This window comes from Aotus nancymaae, unplaced genomic scaffold (genome assembly GCF_030222135.1).
Source record: "Aotus nancymaae isolate 86718 unplaced genomic scaffold, 86718_ANA_hifiasm-v0.15.2.pri h1tg000033l, whole genome shotgun sequence".
NCBI lineage: Eukaryota > Metazoa > Chordata > Mammalia > Primates > Aotidae > Aotus > Aotus nancymaae.
This window is the reverse complement of record NW_026988447.1, coordinates 60,365,563-60,389,463: the sequence shown is the minus strand read 5'-3', so window position 1 is coordinate 60,389,463 and position 23,901 is coordinate 60,365,563. Positions and strand designations below refer to the sequence as shown.

Genomic DNA, 23,901 nt, shown 5'->3' with positions numbered 1-23,901 from the left:
TAAAGAAACAACAATTTCAAAGGAGTCACATGGATTATTATTATTGATCAAGGACACATGAGGAGTAAGAGAGAGGATATGAGTAATCCTTTCAACAGGGAATGAAAAATAGAAATTAGCTTGATTTCCCAGAAATAATATTGTCAAAAAAGCAGAAGGAAACATTGCTGACATGAAGGTATTGCAAATAGGAAGCCTAAGCTAAAATGGCTGTGAGTCATAGAAGTATCCATTTAAAAATTCCCTGTCCGTGACATTTCCATTTCATATTTGTTTCAGAAACAAACAAAAAATAATAATGGTAATATAGAAAGACATTTCAAGCCAAATTAATCATTCAGGATAGAACACATCAGCTGAAAATGACTATTTGTGTTACAAGGAAAACAGACTTAAAGTTAAAGCTCAATATTTCCCAGAACTACTCTAGGTTGCCATGTGATTTCTTATAGTTCGTTTTTAATAATGGACAGAAGATGAAAGGCTGAATGAGAGAGCACCTGTAATGTGATTTAAAATGTTCCTTCTGCTGTGAGAAGGCTGAGGTAATACAGTAATACACAGTAAACTGCTTCATTTAGAGTCTTGGAACTGTAGTGATACAATTTAGTAAACATACCCCAGTAAAACATCCCCAACACTTACCAGGGATGCTGACAAGACCTGTTCATCTTAGTCAACCAAAGCTCTACCTGAGAAAATCATTCCATAAAATCTTAACATATCTTAGTGTTTTGTGTCAACTTAATTCATCCTTTAAAATGCATGCCATTTCCCATTGCTTATTATTTTCAAAAGGAAATTTCATTTATATCCAAATGTTATGCAAAAGATCTAAGTGTTCATGTTTTATAAACATTGGCTCTCTCCTATAGCTAGATATAACCCATCTCCAATTATTCAATAAACAATGAGCCCTGTACAAGAGAAATATAAATTCACTCCCAAAAAATTGTTAGATAAAACATCCAGTGGCAGAAACCATACAGGTAACTAGAGTTTTAAAGTTACATTTATAAGGTAATCACTTACTTAAGTGCTAGCTGAATACAACTTGGTATGAGAAGCACATGGAAACTTTAATTATAATTTACACTTTTTTAAAACCCTGCCACAAACCAGAAGTATGAAAGTTGTAAAATTCCTTAAAAATAATGGTATGATCATGACAGGGAAAAATCAATATAACAAAAAAATTTCGTAACTTTAAGCTTCAATTCCAGAACCCAGTGACTTTTCCAATATCATTCTTCAGGCTGACCCTAAATCATTTGTGCTTTACTCAGATAATGGCAATTAAGCATTATTCAGCATTCTTTAAATTCTTCTCTACTGTCACTTTAACTGTAATACATTATCTTAACTTAGTCATTATTTAAATAAGTTCTTTAATTAGTGGTTTTGGGAAGCTTGGCATAATTTAGTTCGAAAAAGTAGAATGTGTTTGCTGTAATTACCTTAAACTGGTCAAAATCATTTCAATAAAGAGAAAATGTATCCTTCTATTTTTCACTCAATTATCTTATGTTCTCTGTTTACGTAAAATTCCTGACTACTGCGCTTAGTAGGGAAAAATAAGAGAAAGAGTGAAGATCTGCTATAAAAGAGAAATTAACCATAAAGTATTGCTCTATTTGAGCATCCTTTATTGGGCACTACTCTGAAATATATATATGTATGTATGTATGTATACATACACTCCTACACATGTTTATATTTATCTACATACATTCATATATAACTATATGTATATAAATATCAATGGAGAACATGGATAATATAGAATATGGAAATTCATTACTTATATATAAAGAGAGAGAGAGCCCATGACCACGCTATCACATGGCAACATATCTCTTACAGATCATTTGAATCACTTCACTTTTTCCATACCCACTACCACCAGCCTGACACAGTGTCACGTGCCTAATAATTGCCTGCTGGACTACCTAGCTCTAACCAATTCACCGCAAAGCAATTGCTTCTTTCAAAGCTAGAGTGCTTCTTTCAAAATGCAAGGCAGGAAGTTCGATTAAGTCACCGACCTTGGGATAAAGACGCATTCTTCACATGGCCTAAAATGGCCTTAGGATGTACTTTCTACTTACGTCCCCAGACCCTGCTTCCCATTTGTCCCAGTTTTGTTGGTTCCAATTCACTGTTCCGTCACTCCTCTTGTCACTCTCGGGGACACACCTTGTCACCTATCTGCTTACTCAACTTGCATATCTTAGTTAAGAATCTTCCTCGAGGAAACCTCTGACACCCCAACTGTTTAAAACCCCCTCATTGCAGCACCGCTTCCCCCTCGGAGTACTTCTCACACTGGCGGTTTCACGTGTTCGTTGATGAACTAATGTTTTCTTCCCTTCTAAACTGTTAGCTACAAGAAAGCAGGATGGGTCTGGCTTTGTTCACCATGATGTACATCTCTAGGACTTAGTAAACAGGTATGTAGCACAGAAAATGTTCATTAAATATTTTTAATGAATAAATTTAGATTATCTAGTTTCATTCATTTAAAAAAAATTCAATGAACATTTTTATGGCTTTAACCCCTACCCATCCACTGCCAACCTGTCCTAAATCTGTAAATCCTTACTACAAGTTTCTGTGGCAATTAAGAATAAATAGGCCTTGCTTTAAAATACATAGAAGTCTTGTTCTCAGGTTCTAAATCTCCCCAAATATAAATATGATATTTTAAGGTTTTGGTTAAGAAACATTGGCACCCTTACTTTTTGTTTACTGCTTTTAGGAAAAACATAAATGTTTGACACAAATATGACTGAAAGCTTGATGCTATTGATTTTAGTTTAATTTTGAGAGAGAATAAGTATATATTCAATGTTCATTTTCTGTTACTCAATTTCAATATTTATTAAAATAACTAAACATTAATACAATGAAAAGGGCCACCTTGCTATGTAGGTTCAAATTTAAAGATTATATTAAGGCATGTACTAGCTCTGAGATTTAAGTTTACTATGCCACGTATGTAAGGTAAAAAAATGCATCTAGAATTAGAAATGAATTTTGGGTCTTTATTTTTTATTATTCTGCAAACACCTGTAGGCATGTAAGATGAAGAATAAAATGTTACTGGGGTATACGTGACTCAGAAGTGACTTCTAATCTCTGTTTATTTCCATTTCCTTCCCATGTAGGACCACACACTAGTAAATGTGTAAATACAGTTATTTTTAGCATTTATGAAGGACACTAAAATGCATTTCAAATGGGTATTAAATTAGTCTAGATTACTGGGAGAGGTGTTAACTCAAAGGTATGATTTTCACATCAAAACAAATCATTTTTTCTGGTATAAATCCAGTCTATTCCTTAAGTTGGTTTTCTCATTCTCCGCTGGCTTAAAGCTACTCTTTTCTTTCTTGTCACCTCTGTCTATTGATGATTTGCTTTGTGCCATGACACAGGCTCTTATTCATTATGTCTTATAAAAGGAGTAGACAGACAATTGCTTTTAAAATTTTTTTATTATTTTGTAAATTCAGGGAATACTCTTTAAAAACATCTATTTTCTCCTATATGTTGTAAAATATACAAAAATGCTAAATGAATTAATGCAGAAATCTCTGACAACGTAGTTTATGCTGTCACTCAAATCCACTAATGCCTTGATATTATTATTGAAGGTTTGGTAACATTTTACATCATTGTAAAGGCACATCTCTGCTGCCCCTTACATTCCTACCTATATCCTATCAGCATGCTTTTTTAAAAAAACAAAAAAAGACCCTGGGAAACATAGTAAGACCTCACCCCTACAAATAATAATAATAATGAAAAAACTACCAGGCATGGTGGTGCACACCTGTAGTACCATCTACTCAGAAGGCTGAGGCAAGAGGATCACTTGAGCCTAGGAATTGAAGGCTTCAGTGAGCTATAATCACAATTGCATTCCAGCCTGGGTGACAGAGTGAGACCTTGTGTAATATATATATACACACACACATATATATATACACAAACATATACACACATATATACACACATATATATACACACACATATATATGCACATATATACACATATATACATATATATGCACACACACACACATACATAGAGAGAGACAAGGTGTATATATATATAATATATATATATATTAGACAAGGTCTCACTCTGTCTCAAAAAGGAAATAAAATGAAACATATGTTTCATCATTTTATTCCTTTCCTAGAATATTCTAACTTCCTTTCTCTCCACTTATCTCTTTAGTTAATTTAGTTTAACAAGCTTCTCTGAAAAGGGGAAAGTGGACGAGGAGTCCTACTGAATTGGAGACTTTCCTTATTACAAACACATGGACCTCTTCTGAAGGAAATATGAACTTTGAATTCTTAAATGTGAAAGATGCAAAAATAAAATGAGAAGTGGAGGTGTCATCTTTGACAATGATAGAAACAGAAACTAACACAAGGAATTCCTACTGGCAAAGACCAGACTTGAATCAAGTCAGATAAGATATACTCCAATATGAGAGATCCAGTTGGTGAATATTCTGAGCAGTTCTGCCCATGATCATAGAAACCACATGAATAATCTAGAGATTTTTTTGTTTTGTTTTTTTTCAAAAAGAGCAGCATTGATGTGTGCTGAGAACTGGGTCGGGTGGGTTAGGGCGGAGTAAAGAGGGGAAGAATCTGTAGGCTGACTCTCACAATTTCATATGCAATTTAAAAGGAATTCATGCAAGACTGTGGATAGCTTTTGTTACTTCAGCATATATTAATATTGAATTGAATAGTGTTCTCAAATACTGTGGTTTTCCAAGCTTTACCATGAAGGTTACCTTTTTCTAATATTAAAGAGCATCATAGCATACATCTACAAATGAAATCAAATTGTGTATTCTTAAACCCTTACATGTTATACAGATATAAAGTGCTATTATTTTTATTATTGTTGTTACTATTATCCAATCAGGAGCCTAGCATTATACATTTTTAAAGCAAAGGGTTATCTTTAACCTAATTAGTTGCAGTCTATCTCTTATATTCACATACACAAAAATTCTTTCCCAGTTTCCCATATGGATTTAAACTCACTTTCTTCAGGAAATGCTTCCAGTGTCAATTACCTGTTTGGTTGGCATACCTTCTTGTAGGTTTTGGAAGTCTGTATTATAGTTACTATGGTCATTTATGTATTTTTTGCCAAGTATTATTTCATGTGTATGTCCTGAACCCTCAACTAGAATATAAAGTTGAAAAACAGACAATGAAGTTAAATGTCCAAGGAAAAAGCAAAGGCTGTGATATCAAAAGCCAAGTTCATCTTCTACTTTCATCATTTCTTATTAGTTTGAAAATGGACAATTTGCTTAATCTTCCCAAACCTTAACTTCCTCATTTGTAAAATGTGGAAACCAGTAGTAACTAGCTCATAGGCCTTTTATGAGGATTCAATTATTTAATGTACAGATTTAGTTCAGTGTTTGGCACACGATAGGTGTTCAATAAATATTATTATTAAATGACTCAGAAGTAAACACCTATTTTTTAGATTCTTCTGTATTCAAACATCGCATCTATTACAGTACTTAATATTTAGTTGGTTCTAATATAGCGTATGGTTTTAAATTATCAGAATTAAAGATTATTTATTGTTATTACTATTACTAATTTTATTGGCAATATAATTCTTATGAACATAAAATTAGTAGTAAAATAATAATCTGATTGCAAACAAGTCGTGACATTCTTATGTTTTAATGGATTTATCTAAAAAAATAATTTTTATAAAAGTATCTACCGCCTGTACCTTAAGGGTTATTAAGAGTAATTAATTTGAGTTATTCCTAGGATGAAAATTGCATAAGCGCTGGAGGCATGAGATGGCAAATTCTGGGCAAAGAGTTCCTAGAGGCTAGTATGGGTTTTGCATTCTCCAAATTAGATACCACAGACAGTTGTACCAGTCATTCATATATTTAATATATTTTCATTGAACACATCTCACGTGACAGGCATTTCTCTGAGGGAGAGACGTCGCAGAGAGCAAGACAGATGTGGTTTTGCTTTCACGGCTTGGAGAGGAGTGCCAGTGCACAGGGTCTACAGTGGAGAGAGCGGCATGAAATGCTTACAGTTTTCCTATGTTTTGAATATCAAAGTCTGCTTTAAAGAATGACAAAACCATGTTAACTTGATCAGGAGCAAACAAGAATTGCTATGTCACTAGGCTGTATTGAAAACTTGGACCCACGTGCCTATTTTCTATTAACAGTCTTAATATGGATGGAAAAAAAAATCACAAACCTTTCAGATACTCATATGGGTGTGGAAGAAGCCTCCTGAAATGAGGAACCAGGAGGGAAGGCTCTGGGAGAACAGGTTTCTCACAAACATTTCCTGCTCAGACTTGTTTCAGACAGACTGAAAATTTTACAAGGACAGGTTTATTATATCCCTTTTAGCCTCCTGAATGGAAATCAGCTGGCTGTGGATTATTAGAAAAGTATCAAGCCTTTTCAAACCTCAAGCAAAAACAAGAGTTTCATTGAAAGCTTTTTCCTTTAATTCCACTCATATATCTGTAAGTATGTTTCTGCATAACAGTTTCTGCATATTTCAGATGCTTTCTTAATTTGCAGTCTCCCAAAATACGGTTAAGTCAAATCAAATGTCAAATTCAAACACCTGCTACAAATAAACAAGCTTAACAAAAGCTTCTCTGGCTTCTCTGGACATGCTGATGGCAAGATTTAACCCACTGCTGCGAGTTAATGAAACATTTTAAAGAGCAATAAATTTTAGAGGAAAATCTCCATAGATATTCCTGGGGAGTTAGAGAATTTCCAGGAGTAGGCAACGAAGTCAAATCCTTGCTGTATTAACTTTTTCTTAGTATTTCCAAAGACTTTCATTTGGGAAAAATTTCAAGGAAGAAAAAATGAGTACAGCCTGTTCAAAATTAAGACAATATGACAATATTCTGGTTCAAAAACATATCCATGACTTCACACAGTTCAGAACCAGGCTACATTTGCTGCAGAGTTCATAACCAGAGCAAGTTCCTAAGAAGCATCTAGAAATCACTGGCAATTAGAATGCATTTTTGCCATTCTTAGAACACATCAGCAAAGCTTCTAGGCCTTTGTACTTGTTGTTCCTGCACCTAGGATGATCTTTCCCCATTTCACACATAGCTTATTTCTTCATTTCATTCAGTCTTAACCCATAAGCTTGTCTTTCAAGCCCTCCCAATTCATAGCATCCCATTTCTTCAATAAGACGCCTCATCCCTGAGTCATTCCTCCTTCACTAAATCCTAATTATGCTTACCACACAATTTTCTTCCTGACCCATTGGCCGTTACTTAAATCTTCTAAGCAATATGTTATCCTTTAATTCATACCATCAATTTCATACCTGTCTAGCTTTCCAGCCAACTGTGGGAAGGCAGGGACAAAATCACATTGGAGGCAGTAGTGAGGTGATGTGCTGCCTATCTTTTCATCACAATAGTTGGTTCTGATAGGATTCAAGGAATATATTCCAAATGAGATGTAGGATTATGCTTCTCTATTAAAATAAGCCTTTGGTATTCTTACATTTGACATGTGAGATGTTTTAAATTTTGCACATATCCCAAAGGTCTATGACAAATTTCTCTTAAAACAAGGTAAAATTAACTTTACCATGAAGAAACATGATAAACATTATCTCAGCCAACTGATCAAAGTTAATATCAACATAAGTCAGATTAATAGTGTATACTGTATTAATAATAAGCTGTGATGAGAAGGGCACATATAACTCCAGTCTAGTCATGAGAAAATGATCATGACAAGTACAAAACAAAGAGCATTCTACAAAATACCCAACCGTCAGTCCTCAAAACTGATGGTCAATAAAAACAAGGAAAATCTGAGAAATTGTCATAGCCAGAGGGGACCTAAGGAGGCATAACGACTGAGCATATTATAGTGTCATACACGGGAGCCCAGGATGGAGACAGGAGAGAAAAAACAGTGAAGTCCAGTGAAGTATGGAGTTAATAGCAGTGTATTGATGTTAGTTTCTTAGTGGTGACAAAGGTACCATAGTAATGTCAGGTGTTAACAAGGGGAGAAACTGGGTGTGGGGTATATGGGAATGCTCAATACTATCTTTGCAACTTTTCTGTAAGTCTACAACTGTTCTCAAATAAAAAGTTTTTTTTTAATGACTCTACAATATTCCAATTATATAAAAGAACATATTAGACACACTTAGAAGTAATATATTTTCGTCCCTTGGGGACTACGTAATACTACTAATAAGAACAATAATAACTATCATTTATTGAGCACTTACAAAGTGCTGGCAGCATACTAAGCACAATACATGTCATTAATTCATTTTATCCATGCAGCAAGCCTAAGTGCTGGGCACTACTATTACTCGCCTTCTACATATGTGGAAACTGGGACAGAAATAAGTACATCAGGGGTGGGTGGCTAAGTTGCTGATTAATGTTGCTAATCAGGGAAAGGGTTGTTCAAACAATGTAAGTTTCACTATATGACATTTCTTAGATTAGACAGCCATACTCAAATATTAGAGGGATTATTTCCTATACGGGGCGCTTGTTAGAAAATTATAATAGGATAAACTATTTCTGACAGGGAAAGTAGAAAGAGAATATAATCAGATTTTCTACCCTAACCTTTGGGTAGATTGCAACAGCAAACAGAAGAACAGTATACAATTCTGGAATGGGCATATGGCAAGATATTCAGTCCTAGGGATCTGAAGAATCAGTAATTAAAGATGAACCAGGATTCATATAAGCCAGATTTTACTTATGAATGTCAATTATATGTCACAGATATGGAAATGGCTTGCAATAAGAGGACTAGCCAGACAAGAGCTGCACTCCATTCTGAAGGAGTGGTTCAAGAGCCAACCTTGTTTAAAAGCCTGAAAATCAGGAAAATTTCCAGAGTCACTTTGGACCATGTTTGTTAAAGAGATTTTCTGTTGGGAAGAACAGGGAGGCTAACAGAGCTAAGAACCAGAAGAATCAGAGAGAGAGAGAGAGAAGACATTCAGTCCTGCAGCAATCCACGCTCAGAAAACTGAGCAGGTGAGTCTGAACGATGCATCCCACAAAGTTGAGGTCATCCTGGTACAAATAACATGGGATCTGACAGAGAACAGCACACTTAGGTTGTTCCCTTTTCACTGCTCAAACGTTGTCCCTGAAGCCTTAATGAGGAGGAAACAGAGCAGATTCCAGGCCTTTGCGGCCCCTGTCATTTACTCTGCTTAGAAATATGCAGAAAATTGTGTCTGATTCCAGTTACAGAGTGCAACGTTGCAGCTGCAGTACCTACAAGAATGCCCTACATGTATCAGTCCCTTGATAAATATTTATTTACTGAACAAATAATTCTCAACAAATTAATTTTTATTATATTAAATTTCCATGTTAGATAACACCATCTAATTATATATCCATGCATTCTATCTAAGTCCAAATTCTAATTCACAGAAAGAAGAGGAAAAGAATGAGGAAAGCAGTACCAGAGTTTTCAAAATCCTTTCACCGTAAGGCTTGTTTCTGGATTGGTCTTCCATACATTAACTATGTTCTGACAGTCAGAGAATAGTTTATATGTGTTCATTGCTCAACAAATATGTATTGATTGTCTGCTATGTATCAAAATTATGCCTGATTATGAAGATACAGAGGTGAATTGCAAATAGTATTTTCCTTCAGAAAATTCACCTTCTGGAATAATAATGACTAACACGTATTAGGCACATGTGCCTAGTACTGATTAAGCATGCTACCAATAAATTTATAAAATTAGACTATTATTATCTCCATTTTTTGATAAAAGTGAGATGAGAGAGCTTAAGTAACTCACTCAAGGTTACATAGCTGAAAAAGTAAGAGTTAACATTTGAGCCCAGAAAAACTGACACAAGAGCCGACACAGTATTAAAAAAATATAAGAAGAACATATATAATTTATAAAATTATACTTACTTGTAATATATAATGCCTAGTACAATAAAATGATGAATATTAAATATCAATAGTGTAACCTGAAATTCAGTGAGCCTCACAAACCTGAAAGACCCAAGCAGACTGTGTATGTCTGTGGGAGTTGAGAAGAAAAAAGGAATGGTTTAAAAAGTCACAACATTGTCAGTCATGGTGGCTCATGCCTGTAATCCCAGAACTTTGGGAGGCGAATGCCGGTGGACAATTTGAAATCAGGAGTTTGAGACCAGCCTGGCCAACATGGTGAAACACCGTCTCCACTGGAAAGTCACAAAAATTAGCCAGGTGTGGTGGTGCACACCTACAATCCCACTACTAGAGAGGCTGAGGCAGAGGATCACTTGAACCCCAGAAGGCAGAGGTGGTGCTAAACCAAGATATCACCACTGCACTCCAGCCTGGCCAACAGAGCAAGACAATATCAAAAAACAAATTTTAAAAAGTCACAATATCAGTAATAACGCAATGATCTGATTGAATTGTATCAGCAGAATTTAAATCTAAATCTTTCTTTTAGAATTAAGAAATATCCAAAATAACTCTTATATGTGTTCAGAGTCTCAGTCACCCTTCCTATTATTCCTGACATTGATGGCCACAAAGAAGGAAGTAGTTAACTTTGTGTAGAGATTTCCATGAAATTATGGGGGAAAAAAATGTACTCAATGTGGAGAAGAGGTGTTTCTTTAGATATTCAAAGAAGGTAAGATATGAAGCATGAACAAATATTCCAGAATCTCTGGAACATGGACTATGTAGTGTAGAGAAGAATGTGAGGAAAAGGTGTGGTAATATGTTACAGCAGCAGTAGGAAACAGGTACAGAGGGAAAGGGCGCCATCACTGAACAGGCAGCTGGATGATGAGTGGTGGCGCTGTCACTTAAGGCAGAGGAAATCAAAAGAAGTCAGTTACTTGTAATTGAGGGTGGGTATTGAGAAAAAATAGTGAGTTTAAATCTGAAATTCTCATGTGTGAGACACCAGTAAAACAACTAGAAGGAAATGTTTAGGATATAGTTGGAAGAAATGTCTGAAAAAATAGGACACTAGATCGGGAAGTTTTGCATTAGTTTTAACCAGTTTGCATGTGGTTGTAGAAGCCATAAGCAAAGATGAAATTGCCCAAGGAGTGTTTGTGGTATCATGAGAAGTGGGAATTCCTGAGGCTGAGACCTTAGCAATAGTCACAGTAAAGAGAAGCTGGAGAAACAGTGACTGGCAGAGGAGACTCATCTATATCTATCAAGGTATATCTAATGCCACACCAGATCTCACTCTTGAGTGCAGACCCACAATTACAACAGCTATGGGACAGCTTTCACATATGTGACCTGGAAGTCACATATGTCATTTCTTATGGACTGAATGTCTGTCTCTCCCTCAAATGTATATGTTGAAACCGTAACCTCCAATGTCATGGTATTTGGAGATGGGATCTTTGAGAGTTACTTAGGGTTAAATGAGGGTGATGCCTTCACGATGAGATTAATGCCCTTGTAACCAAAAAAAAAGAGAGAGAGAGAGAGAGAGAGAGACACCAGAGAGCTTGTTATCTTTCTTTTTCTCCACATGTACTCAATGAGGAAAGGCCACGTGAGGATACGCAGAGAAGGCAGCCATCAGAAAGTGAAGAAAAAGGCCCTCATCAGACACTGATCAGGGACTTCTGGACTTCAGAACTGTAAGAAAATAAATCTCTGTTGTTTAAGCTGCCAACTCTATGGTATTTGATTATGACAGCCTAAGCTGACTAACACACCCATCAAACATACTGTGCCCAGTTAGAGCAAATATCAGCCAGGCATACCTAAGTACATCACCTTATCTCCTGTCCCTGCCACGCTACACGTGTCACAGGCATTGGGTTTTATTTTTTAGTTAGGACCTGAGTTTCTCTATTTGCAAAAGGGACAGAGATCTCAAAGATTGACCTTAGCTGAGAAGCCGACCATGGAGCATGCCTATCCTACAGCAGAGCAGTCACGGACAGGCCTCTCTCAGTTGAATCTGCTGGAAAGATCACTTGAAAACATCTTTAATAAGAGGCACACTTCTCCATGCAGACTCATAGTCTGAAATCTAAAAGTCATCATACAGAACATCTGTGTTTCCTGCAACTGGGATACTTGCTGTCTGGAGAGCACACAGGACTTCAGGGCTCTCATTCTGCTACCAAATCCATTAACATTCATTTTTAACTCTCGTCTATTGATGGATATTTAAACAAACAGACATGGATACAGTTAAACGTCTCATCGACAAAAAGAGATGCTTTTGTTTTTAAGGGGCAGCACCTAACAACAGTAGAGAAACTATTAGAGAAAGAAAATGTTTGTATTCTGGTTTTTCTGCCAACTGGCAATGTTACCTTGAGCAAAATATTTAACTCTTCTTCAAGTTCCTAATTTCTCTAATATGTATAGTAATATCAGTGATGAGAATGCAATAAGATAGTTTATATAAAAATAATTCAGAAAAGAAAAAAGCATAAGCTAGTATTACCAAAAGCAGAATAGATAGTGCTTTGAAAAATTCACTGTTTCACTGCAAAACTGTAATCACCCCCTGATGCTAATGCTGCTCTCAGATTCAGAAACTAGGGAGGAGCCCCACGCCCTCCGACCTGGTCGGCTGCAGCTATTTCCCAGCTGTGCCAAACGAGTGCTTTGCCCTAGCTTTGCAGACGGTTCAGTCAGTGAAGGTTTTGCTTATTATTTTCCCACAAAATAAGAAAATAAAAACTTTGAAAATTTCACTGAATTAGGTAACAGCTTTTATCAGATTTCATTTCTATTACTGTTTAGCTATCAAAACACGAGCTTTAAGAAATCTGGACACTTTCTGAGCCAAGCTACATAAGTATAAACATTGACTGTTCTTGTGTATAGGTACCAACATACACATGAATCTAAAAATGTATTTTGAATTTATTCTGGAGCACTTTTTGAAGTTCAATAAATGCCTTGGAAATCAGTTGGAAGTCCACAAATGGTAACAGTATTTAGCTCATTTCAGTAGAAATTGTTTCATTAACATGCCAGCTGCTAAAAATGTATGAGCCCAGGCATGTCCTTTGCCTGCCTCGAGGACAGAAACCCTACTTGCACAGTTTTGCTTCAAAAAATAATCCTTGTTTAAATTGTTAACAGTTGCTCCAGCAGTGGCCCATGGCAAGAAATTTAACCTTCTCTCTCTCCCTCCTATGTGAGCATTTCCATACCCCTCAGCCAGCTTTTATATTGTCAGTGAAAAACAAATTTTCTGACTCCATGTTAAACTATTTAAACCAGCTTTAGCAATAGAACCCTCCTCAGTGTAGTGTCATAGTTCTAAACCTAAACCTCTCAACACAGAAGACCCAAGTCTTCTAAAAAATGATCTCAAAAGTCTTCAAAGTCATGAGCAATATGTGTGACAAGATCAGAACAGATTTTCACTAAAAGGACCACCTAGCATTAACTAAGAACTCTTTTAGATTATCTGCTCTATAAATATTTAATTAAGTTAAATGGAAACTTTTCAAATCATTTTCTTCTCACAGTTATAAGGTTTGCTTTATACTGGATGCCTTAAGGGACAGGCTTTATTTCTATATTTGGTGACTTAGAACCCTGGAATGTTTTGAAAAATATCGTATAGAGGCCGCCTTGAATTAAAGCAATTTCAAAAAATGTAGTTCATACCAGAATTATAATTAATGACAAATATTTCCAAACAATGTGACCAAATGGAATATTGAGATCTGTATTATTATTACCTAAGTGTATTAAATTTTAAGTTTTAGAACTGCTCATTCAGTACCAACAGTGTTTATTTTGAGTCATTATCTAAGCTCATATTCCAAAAATATAGTATCTAAATTAGAAAACAAAGTGAAAGAAAGAATATTTTAATTACACTTAAAAATTAAAATGCCAAGAAAGTTTTTCCCATTTCCCAGTTTTCTAAATAATAAATGCCACTGGTTAACATTTCAAAATACTGTCTAAAACTGCTTTTGCTTTTGCTTTTTCTTGGAAAAACCGACTGTGAGTACATCTGAAACCTTCTTGACAAGTTCTCTGAAAGCAATTAGTGGCTTTCTTTTCTTAGTTAGAATGTGAGGTTTCACAGAAAGTTTTCAAGTCTCCTGCTCCTGTCTTTTTTCTAATGCTTCAAATCCAAATGGCAAGTAGCCAGACTGCACAGAGCTATTGAATGCGGAGAACAAGAATCTCTTCACATCCACAAACCAGCTCTGCCACTTCTGCTCCAGGCACCAAGAAATGAAAAGAGAGAAAAACAGGAAACGTAGAAGAAGGTGATCTCAGGTTAAGCTAAGAGTCCCTGAGAACTGCACCAGAAGCAAGATCCATCAAAAAAAATTGATAAATTGGACTTAATCAAAATTAAAAACCTCCTCTATTACAAGTGCTATTAAGAGAGTGAATTGCGACGCCAAGGCAGGTGAATCACGGTGTCAGGAGATCGAGACCATCCTGGCTAATATGGCAAAACCCCGTCTCTACTAAAAATACAAAAATTAGCTGGGTGTGGTGGCACATGCCTGTAGTCCCAACTGCTCAGGAGGCTGAGGCAGGAGAGTCGCCTGAACAAGGGAGTCGGAGGTTGCGGTGAGCCAAGATCATGCCACTGCACTCCAGCCTGGAGACAGAGCGAGACTCCATCTCAAAAAAAAAAAAAAGGTGAAATGCCACAGACTAGGAAGACAAGATTTGCAAATCATATATCTGATAAAGGACGAACTTAAAGGATACAGAGAGAAATTTCAAAACTCAATCATAAGAAATTTTAATGGGCAAAATATTTGAACTGACACCTCCCCCAAAGAATTCATGCTGATTGCAGATAAGCAGATGAAAAGATGTTCAACATCATTACTCATTAAGGAAATGAAATTAAAACTGAATGAGGTACCATGATACACCTATTAAAATGAGTAAAATTTTAAAGCTCACCATATCCAATGTCTCTAAGGATGCGGAAGAAGCAGAGCCCTCATACGCTGCTGATAGAAATGTCACACACCACAACTGCTTTGGAAAACAGTTTCCAAGTGGGCAGTTTCTTAAATAAATGATAAGATTCAGCCATTTAATTTCTAGATATTTACCCAAGAGAAACGAAAGCAACTGTCCACACAAAGTATTATAGTCAAATGTTCATAGAAGCTTTATTCGTAACAGTCAAAAAATGGAAAAAATCCAAACACCATCAACATGTGAAAGAATAAACAAATGGTCCTTTATCCATACAACAGGCTACTGCTCTACTATACGAAAGACTGAACTATGGGCACATGATAATATGGATGAATCTCAAAATAAGTGTAATGAGTGAAACAAACTAGACAAAAAGAATACGTATTATATGATTCTATTTATATAAAATTCTAGAAAATGCAAAGTAATCTATAGCAACGAAAAATAGCTGAGTGGGTGCCTGGGAAAGGGGAAAGAGTGAAGAAGACAGGGTGGAACAGGAAGAAAGGATTACAAGGCATGAGAAAATTCCTTGGGGTGATGAACATGCTAATTATCTTACTTGTGACATTTCATGGATATATACGTATATAACCTTATCAATTTTACACTTTCCATATATGCAGTATAATGTATATCACTTGTATTTCAATAAAGTTGTACTTTAAAAAAGAAAGAAATGGAAAGAGAGGGAAAGGAAAACACTCCCCCCACTCTTGCCACACACTGAATTTCCTTTTCCTTCTCATACTATCTGCAAGTTTATGAACTATAAATGAAACTATGTAGCCTTCATCAATAATATACATGCAAAAGGCAGCAAAACAATTAGCCACTCTTCTCCCTACTTGCCCAGAGAATAACAATGTCTAATGAATAGCACATCATACAGATGTGATTTCCAATGTTTCCCTTCTCTGATAGCATGGGCAGGTAAAGCATGCTTAGACATTGGAAAATGCTTGTTAAGCAGGCTTGACTAGGGAACAGATGCACAATCTTTTTTTTTGCCCCTAACTTCTGCACCGGTTATCTGTTGTCTTGAAGCCTGGATGGCTGTGCCCATGAAGCAGATGGAACAGTTCTATCCTATTTCTAGTTAGATTTGATGCTTACTGATAAAATAAACATTTCCTCCTTGCTGAGCATTCTTGTTCACATGTGTTCATTTGGCATTGTACCTGCTCACAAGATGTTCTAGCAACATTGGTGCCAAGCCATAACAGTTCCACTCCAGAAGCCTAGGAGTCTTCCAGATATTATTTAAGTCTGCCCCTGATTCCCCCCAGGGATGATGATGATGATAAAGATTTAGTCTTCCAGCAATAAATATTTGATATTCTAAGTTCAGCTTAAGATATTTTAATGAAGATATCAGTTTTGACACCCTCAGTGTAGAGTGAAGACCAGCTCTTTCCCATTTTTATTTCTCCCTTATCGAAGGTGCCAATGGCTTTAATTAAAAGGAAGGGGCTGCTTGCCAACTGGAGCCGCCTCATGTGCCCTGTGAAGCTGCCCACCATAGCTGGTGGGCCAAAGACCCAGGCTCCATCCTGGAGCTTGGCTTTTGGCTCCTGCCAGAATTCACACCACCTGAAAAGCAGCAGAAGAGAGCCAAGATGTCTGTAGCATGTGGAGCTATTTTCTTGGCACAAGTGCAGTTCAGTTTATACCAGTTAATGTTGTCTACACAGAGTATTTCCACATATATAAACAGGCAGTTCATACAACCTTGTTAGACATGGTAATAGCATTTGTACTGAAAATTGACCCAGAGCTGAATTCTGCCAGTTATACCATGATTAATTCACTATACTGGCAGAGAAAACACAGCCCTGGATGTACCCTTGGCCTCAGATTGAGAATCAGCCTACCAGGAGCTCTACCAGTATGGTCCAATGAGTTAATAGAAAGTGAATCTGGAGGTTTTGAATACCTTTAAGACATTCCTAACACACGAGAAATGAGAATACAGCACAGTACAAACAATGATTCTTTCTAAAATACCATCCGCAGCAGAGTTGTGGGTTACTCTTTTGTCATCCTTAAAAGGTTTAGGGTACATTACCAATCCATGCTCCCTGCATCCTTTGGGTTTCCTGTGTACAAATACACTCCAAGGACCACAATGCCAACCATGGGCAAATTCCCTGGGATTCTTACCAGCCAAAGGATTTGGAAGGAACCAATGTATCTTTAGAAATATCATGAGTATAGAGCCACTCAAAAAATGAGCATTGGTTCCCTGTACTTCTTCCCTTTCCAACACTGGTAGTAAGAGCTTGCTACATGTTTCTCTTCAGCCTGAAGGTAAAATGATTCTTAGAAACTTCTGAGACCAATTTAACACGTCTCCAACCTAAATTGTAGATACAACGTCACATTTTAATATTTCAAAAAACTGCCCAGTTCATATATACTTAAATTACTGCTGATTTTAGACTAAGTTGAAGTATTGGATATTTCATTACTCTTTTCTCCTATAATTTTTTAAAATTAAATATTTGCCAAGGTAAAAGTCATCAAGTTTTTTTTTTTTAGTTTTTGGTGCACATACTGAAAAAATAACAATTACTACGCTACTACTATGAGGTGCAAGATTAAAACTTTGATTTTTTTTTCACTTGTTAAGGAATTGGAAATTTTTCTTGTTGACAAAAGCAATTTTTGAAAGTGAAAACCAAGCAAAAGTGTATGCATTCAGAGTACATGTCTCCAAGCAGCTCACATAAGAGTAATAACTTTTACACTGTTGATGGGAGTGTAAATTAGTTCAACCATTGTGGAAGACAGTGTGGCGATTCCTCAAGGACCTAGAAATAGAAATTCCATTTGACCCAGCAATCCCATTACTGGGTATATATCCAAAGGATTATAAATTGTGCTACTACAAAGACACATGCACACAAATGTTCATTGCAGCACAGTTTACAATAGCAAAGACCTGGAACCAACCCAAATGCCCATCGATGATAGACTGGACAGGGAAAATGTGGCACATATACACTATGGAATATTATGCAGCCATCAAAAACGATGAGATCGCATCCTTTGTAGGGACATGGATGAACCTGGAAACCATCATTCTCAGCAAACTGACACAAGAAAACAAAATCAAACACCGCATATTCTCACTCATAGGCGGGTGTTGAACAATGAGAACACATGGACACAGGGAGGGGAGCACTATACACTGGGGTCTGTTGGGGGGAAATAGGGGAAGGACAGCGGGTTGTGGGGAGTTGGGGAGAGATAGCATGGGGAGAAATGCCACATATAGGTGAAGGGGAGGAAGGCAGCAAATCACACTGCCACATATGCACCTATGCAACAATCTCGCATGTTCTTCACATGTACCCCAAAACCTAAAATGCCATAAAAAAAATTTTTAAAAAAGAGTAATAAAGTCATATAGTTACCGTCACATTCCTTCTTATCCAAGCATTTCCTAATATATCAAAACAGCTGTTTAGTAGTGAAAAGGTCCACATTGGCATAGTCTAAGAGTTTGTTCTGACTGTTCTTGGCAAGACATAGGGAGTGATATAGGCTAGCAGTTGGAATGTGGAATGCAGGTGCCTCTGCTATTCAGTTATCAAGTATTTTTAACTCAGATTATAAACTGTAATTGGTAATAAATTAGTAGCACTTTTTCTTCCACCATAGTACCATGTTATACACAGCCACCACAGCCACCTTAGAGGCTGCTTGTCATGGGCTAGATTGTGAAGGAGAGAAAAAGACAAAATCCTCCCTTGAAAACAGGAAACAGGAACTTGACAAGGTCATAAGTTGATTCACTGTGGCATTATTACATTACCCTGTTTCTTAATTTTTTGTCTCTTTCAGCTTTGAGACCTTGAGGCATTCATTGCATTTCTTCATCACAATATGAGAAAGTCACTATCTCGCCTGGTAATAACAGCAGCTACCAGGAGATGAACACCTGCTGTGCCAGGTCCTGCATTAGCATTTTGCCCGTAAGTCCATACAACGCATAATCTTCACAACAATCCTCCAAGATAAGTATTATTATCGCTATTTTATGCACAAGGAACCTGATGTTCATAAAGGGCAAATTATTTACCAACAGACATAACAGAACTAAGTGGCAGAGCAGAGCTTCAAACACAGGACTTCCTTCCTCCAAAGCCAGTGTTGGTTCTATTATACATTATGGTGTTCCTTCTAGAAAAGTCATAAGGCCTATCAAGCTTTCCCTGAGAGTCAACATGTTCCCCCATTTCTTCCACAGCTTGCTTTATGAAGCAACTAGCCATTCCCCACCGTTGAGGGTGAATCCTATTTTCATACGGTTATGCTTGCTAATATAGCAATAAAACCCCCATGCATGGCTAATCAAGATGTGATGTTTCTTACCAGAAAAAAAAAAAAAAAACAGCTCTGGGATTCAGGATCTAGTGAATTCTTATAATTTTATATTGCCTTAGTATTCATTTTAAATGTAAGTTGAACTTTCTTATACCAGAAGCAGGGCTTAGTCACTCTTGACACCGTTTCTAGTTCTCTGCCTCCTACCAGTTCCTCGGTGTGATTTATCCAGATGTCTGCCTTATGCAACAACTTCCCGGTGATCCCTTCCACATGGGACAGCTAGGTACAACCTACTTGACTGTCCCCACAAACTTCCCGCTCTGTTCAGATATGTCACAGTGACCACTTCTCAGTCATGGCATGACGTCCTGGAACTCAAGGCTGCTTGCTTTAAACCCACCAATTAGAACTTGCTCCAAGAAACCTGTTTGGGTAACATCCAGGACCCCAATAAAGGCTTTGGCCCTTTGGTCCCCCCTCTCTCTCTTGCTCCCCACCTGCTAGCTGAGCATGTGTGTCCCGGACCCCACTGGTCCTACAAGACCTATTGCCCTCTTCTCTCAAAAATCGGTAGGTGGTAAAAATTTCTTCTGTTACGTTAATGTGTTTGTTGTGCTACCTCTTCCATGTCTCACCCGACTAACACGTCTGAACTTAACTCTCCTGATCAGTGCTGTTCTGGAAGGTGGCTGTCTTGGTAGGGGTAAACTGGGCACAGATCAGATAAGAACCACAGTGCATCCGACAGCATAAATAAGTTTCCTAGGAGAGGGACACCTGGTCACAGGTCAGATACTTAAGTTTTAGACCATCTGCCAGGATAAAGAAGAATCCTGTGAAAGTCAAATTGTAAATATCCACTATGACCACCCCTGAAGCCCCATAAAAGCAAGGGTAGAGCTTATAGCCACTGTCCAGAGACCACCTCAAGACCAAATTACAAGTAAATACAAAGAGAATATAGTCTGGAACAGACCAGACATAGTTGAAAGAGAAAGCAAGTTTGATGAAGATAAAGGAGCTAATTTGAAAAGTTATTATTATAAAGATGGAGACACTTCTCAGACAATTTTAGAGTTTGTTTTGCTTAAATAAAGTGATGATATAAATTTCTTAGTAAGTCAGGAAAAAAACCTCTGGATTTAGGGCAGGGAGATAGATTCAGGGCAGGGATACTTCAGCAAAAACTCTTGTAGCTGAATTATCTGTTCTCTATTATTCAGACTAATTTATAGCTTATATAGTAATATAATTTTTGCCATACTCAAAAGTGTTATTTTTCAAATTTGAAAAAGTTATTCTTCCCTTTTAAAAGAAAACAATAATAATGGAATCTCTCTTTTTATATTACTTAGATAAAAACTTCTGATGCTTAGAGATAAATAACTTTGATAACAAAATAGCTCTATGTAATAAATGTACTCAAAACTATGGGTATAATAAAGCTATCAAGTTAATTTGACACAATGTTATTTTACTGAAACCAAAGTGTTGGTGTTATAAATAGTAGATACTACAGCTTCAGGTCTGATTCTATATACAAATTTTCTGTATGTTAAATTCAGTAATATAATGCAGAAAATGCCTTTTTAACTTAAGTACATTAATAACTTCAAGATTTCTTTTGCTACTTCAGGATCATCAGACCTTAGATTTAATCAAAGCTCAATAACTATTTTCCCAGGCTGATGTACACTCAATAACCATATAAAAATTTTTGCTTAGTTTAATTGAAGAAATATGGCATGTAAGTTAAGACCGATTTGGTAATTGAGATTTAAAAAATCAGTGATTTAAATGTCTTTAGTTTTTTCCTTTCTTTTAATATTCTTATCAGAAAAGAAATATTGAAATAGCCCATAACTGATACAAGGAAGCCATGATATCATCAATAATTCTGGCTGCTATATTTCTGCTCCATTGTTATAAATCTTGTCTTCTACTTTTTAAAAAATGTACTGGTTATTTAATTGGGTTCTTAGTAAGAAATTTAGAGCACCCATTTCTGAGGATAAACTCCATTCATTGAGGCAAACACAGATCACAGGTAGCCCTGGAGCTAACAGCTCGCTTCGATTTTTGGTAAAGTTTGTGAGTCCATGGCTTTCTGATCAACATTGAACTGCTCTATAATCTTGTATTTTTCATTTTCTTTGTCAGGAATCTCCTCTTCCTAGTGTCTGTGTTTCCACAGCTGCTTTTTCTTAAAGTGAGATGTTTTGGGATTTTCACATGGCTGCTATCAATTTTTGTGGAAGTGGCAATGACAAAGTTTTGGTGTGTTCTTCATAGAGGAACTACATCAAGGACCAGTATTCCAGTCACAAGTTGCAAGTCACTGCCCAGCTGCTTAGGAAAAACCACCTGCTTGCCTCTGTGGCATCCAGTGAGGATGATCAGAATACTCCCAGGAAAGATGCCAGCCTGCACTTTTCTCACATGCCAATTGAAGGGTTTCTAGCTGTGGCTCAATGGCTTTCAAGGCACATCTTCAATGGGATCATATCTATACATTATGCAAAGTTTAACCACCCAGCACTGCCATTCGTGTCACCACCAACTGGTTTTGTAACAGTAGCAAAAACCTTTTTTTTTTTTTCAATTCTGTACTTAGCAGTTGAGTACTTCTTGTTCATGGCCTCTTTGGAATACATGACAGATCAAAAATATCGGCCAATTCTGACAAGGACAGGATTTCGGCTACAGTGGGGCTTCCTCTTCTTGGACTTTTTAGCCTGGAGGTTTGCCTTTTTAACGTTGCCACGGGCATCAGCCTTCTTGGCATCCGGTTTTTTTCTCCTTAGTATCTCGCTTCTCAACATTTTCATCTGCCATCTTGCAAGGTAGGAAAGGAAGCTATCTTCCACTTTTGTTTCATAATCCATGAAGCTCATGCTGGAGTTCCAAACAACGTATCCACAGTCATGGCAAAGAGGAAGCAAATATAAAGCGATAAAAAGGAATATTCCCTGCAGATTTGGTTCCCTTTAAACAATCTTCCTATAATTTCAACAAAATATTTCCACTTATATTTTCCAAAACTTAGTCACATAGGCATACCTAGTTGCAAAGAAAGAAGGGAAATGTAGTTTGTCTGTGTATTTTTAGTTTCCAGTCCACAATGTTCCAGGTTTGTTACTAAGGCAAGACAGGAAAATGGATACTGAAGTAGGCAACGGTCAATCTCGGTCCCATGTTTTGTTTTTTAAGTCTGCATTGTAAAAATCTAATGCATCTGTTAATATAATCAATAGCACATTCACTGCTAATAAACTATTGTCATTTGGTCCATACAAGGATGACACACATTGGGCATGCCTACTTAGAATGCAGAAACCTCTACAGTGCAGGTTCCTGTGAGTTCCACTTGCCTTAACTGTTATATGCAAAGTGGTGACTCTACAATTATTTTTCTCTGCTAAAACTCTAGCAAAACCTTTGTTGATACAGCACGACAGTTGTCAGTTTCTAATATCACCTCCCAGCAACCTGAGGGATCAGAATTATCCGTTTCTTTTTTAATAGAGAAAGACAATCAGAGTTTTAGAGAGATTAGACAACTTGCCCAAAATCATGGAACTAAATCCAGAGCTGGACCCCACTGCAGGTGCTGTGCTCCCATGGGGCTCCTCATAATGATCCAGACATCTGTGCAAACCTCCTTTGACACAGAATTACTTCTTCAGATCTAGGAATCTAAAACACACTGCATAGCCACGTAACCCTATACAGCTTTCCCAGTGGCTGAAAATCATCTGTTTTCCTTGGCACCTCAACTTCAAGGCATCACATAGATACTAGGTAGAGTAAATGCCCCATTACCAGTTATTATAGTAGGGGTATGTTGCTTTACTCTTCCTATGCACTGTTAATGGTAAACACACAAGTTTTTTAGCAATTATTATAGAAAAATAGCATGTCAATGTGGCAAATAACATTAATTTTGGACCCACACTGGTTGCTTTTGAATTTCAGTTCCAAGCTTACTGGCTGTGTTGTTGTTGTTCAGCTAATCAACTGCTCTGTGCCTCAGTTTCCTGATTTGTAAAGTATAGACATAGTACTCACACTCCAGTATTATTACAGTATAAATGGGTTAATAATCAGTATTTACCATAGTGCCTTATGCACTGTAATACTATAGTGTTTGCAGTCATTAAGGAAACTAGTGTGTTAATACAATTATTAAAAACATTCTGTGGAGGTGCATAAGGGAAAGATTCTCATAAATTACTTTAATGTGAGGGTCCTAAAGAAGGAAGAATTCAGAGAAACATGGATACTGAAACACATTTGACAATCATGTAGAGGCGAAGTCAAATAGTATCTTAGATTCATTACTTACTTGGGATACTTTGTCCTGAGCCGTGATACAGAAAAGGATATTTGGTTATTTAGTAGCCAGTAATTGTGGACTTTAAAATAAGGTATCCTTGTTTTTATTCAAACCACCAGGTTACATTAGAAATAATAACTGGCTATTTGAGAAAAGTAGGAAATAAGCCTTTGGTTTAGGTGGGAAGGGAACGTTCACACAATTGAGAAAGGTGGGAACT

The 23,901-nt window shown here is 36.8% G+C and overlaps 1 protein-coding gene and 1 pseudogene across 1 annotated transcript in view; both read right to left on the bottom strand.

Moving 5' to 3' along the window:
- The window catches only part of CXXC4 (CXXC finger protein 4), a 448,834-nt gene that overhangs the window by 400,150 nt on the left and 24,783 nt on the right, over positions 1–23,901 (bottom strand). The gene's annotated exons all lie outside the window — the stretch shown is intronic.
- On the bottom strand, positions 21,336–22,180 carry LOC135277769 (large ribosomal subunit protein eL6-like; annotated as a pseudogene).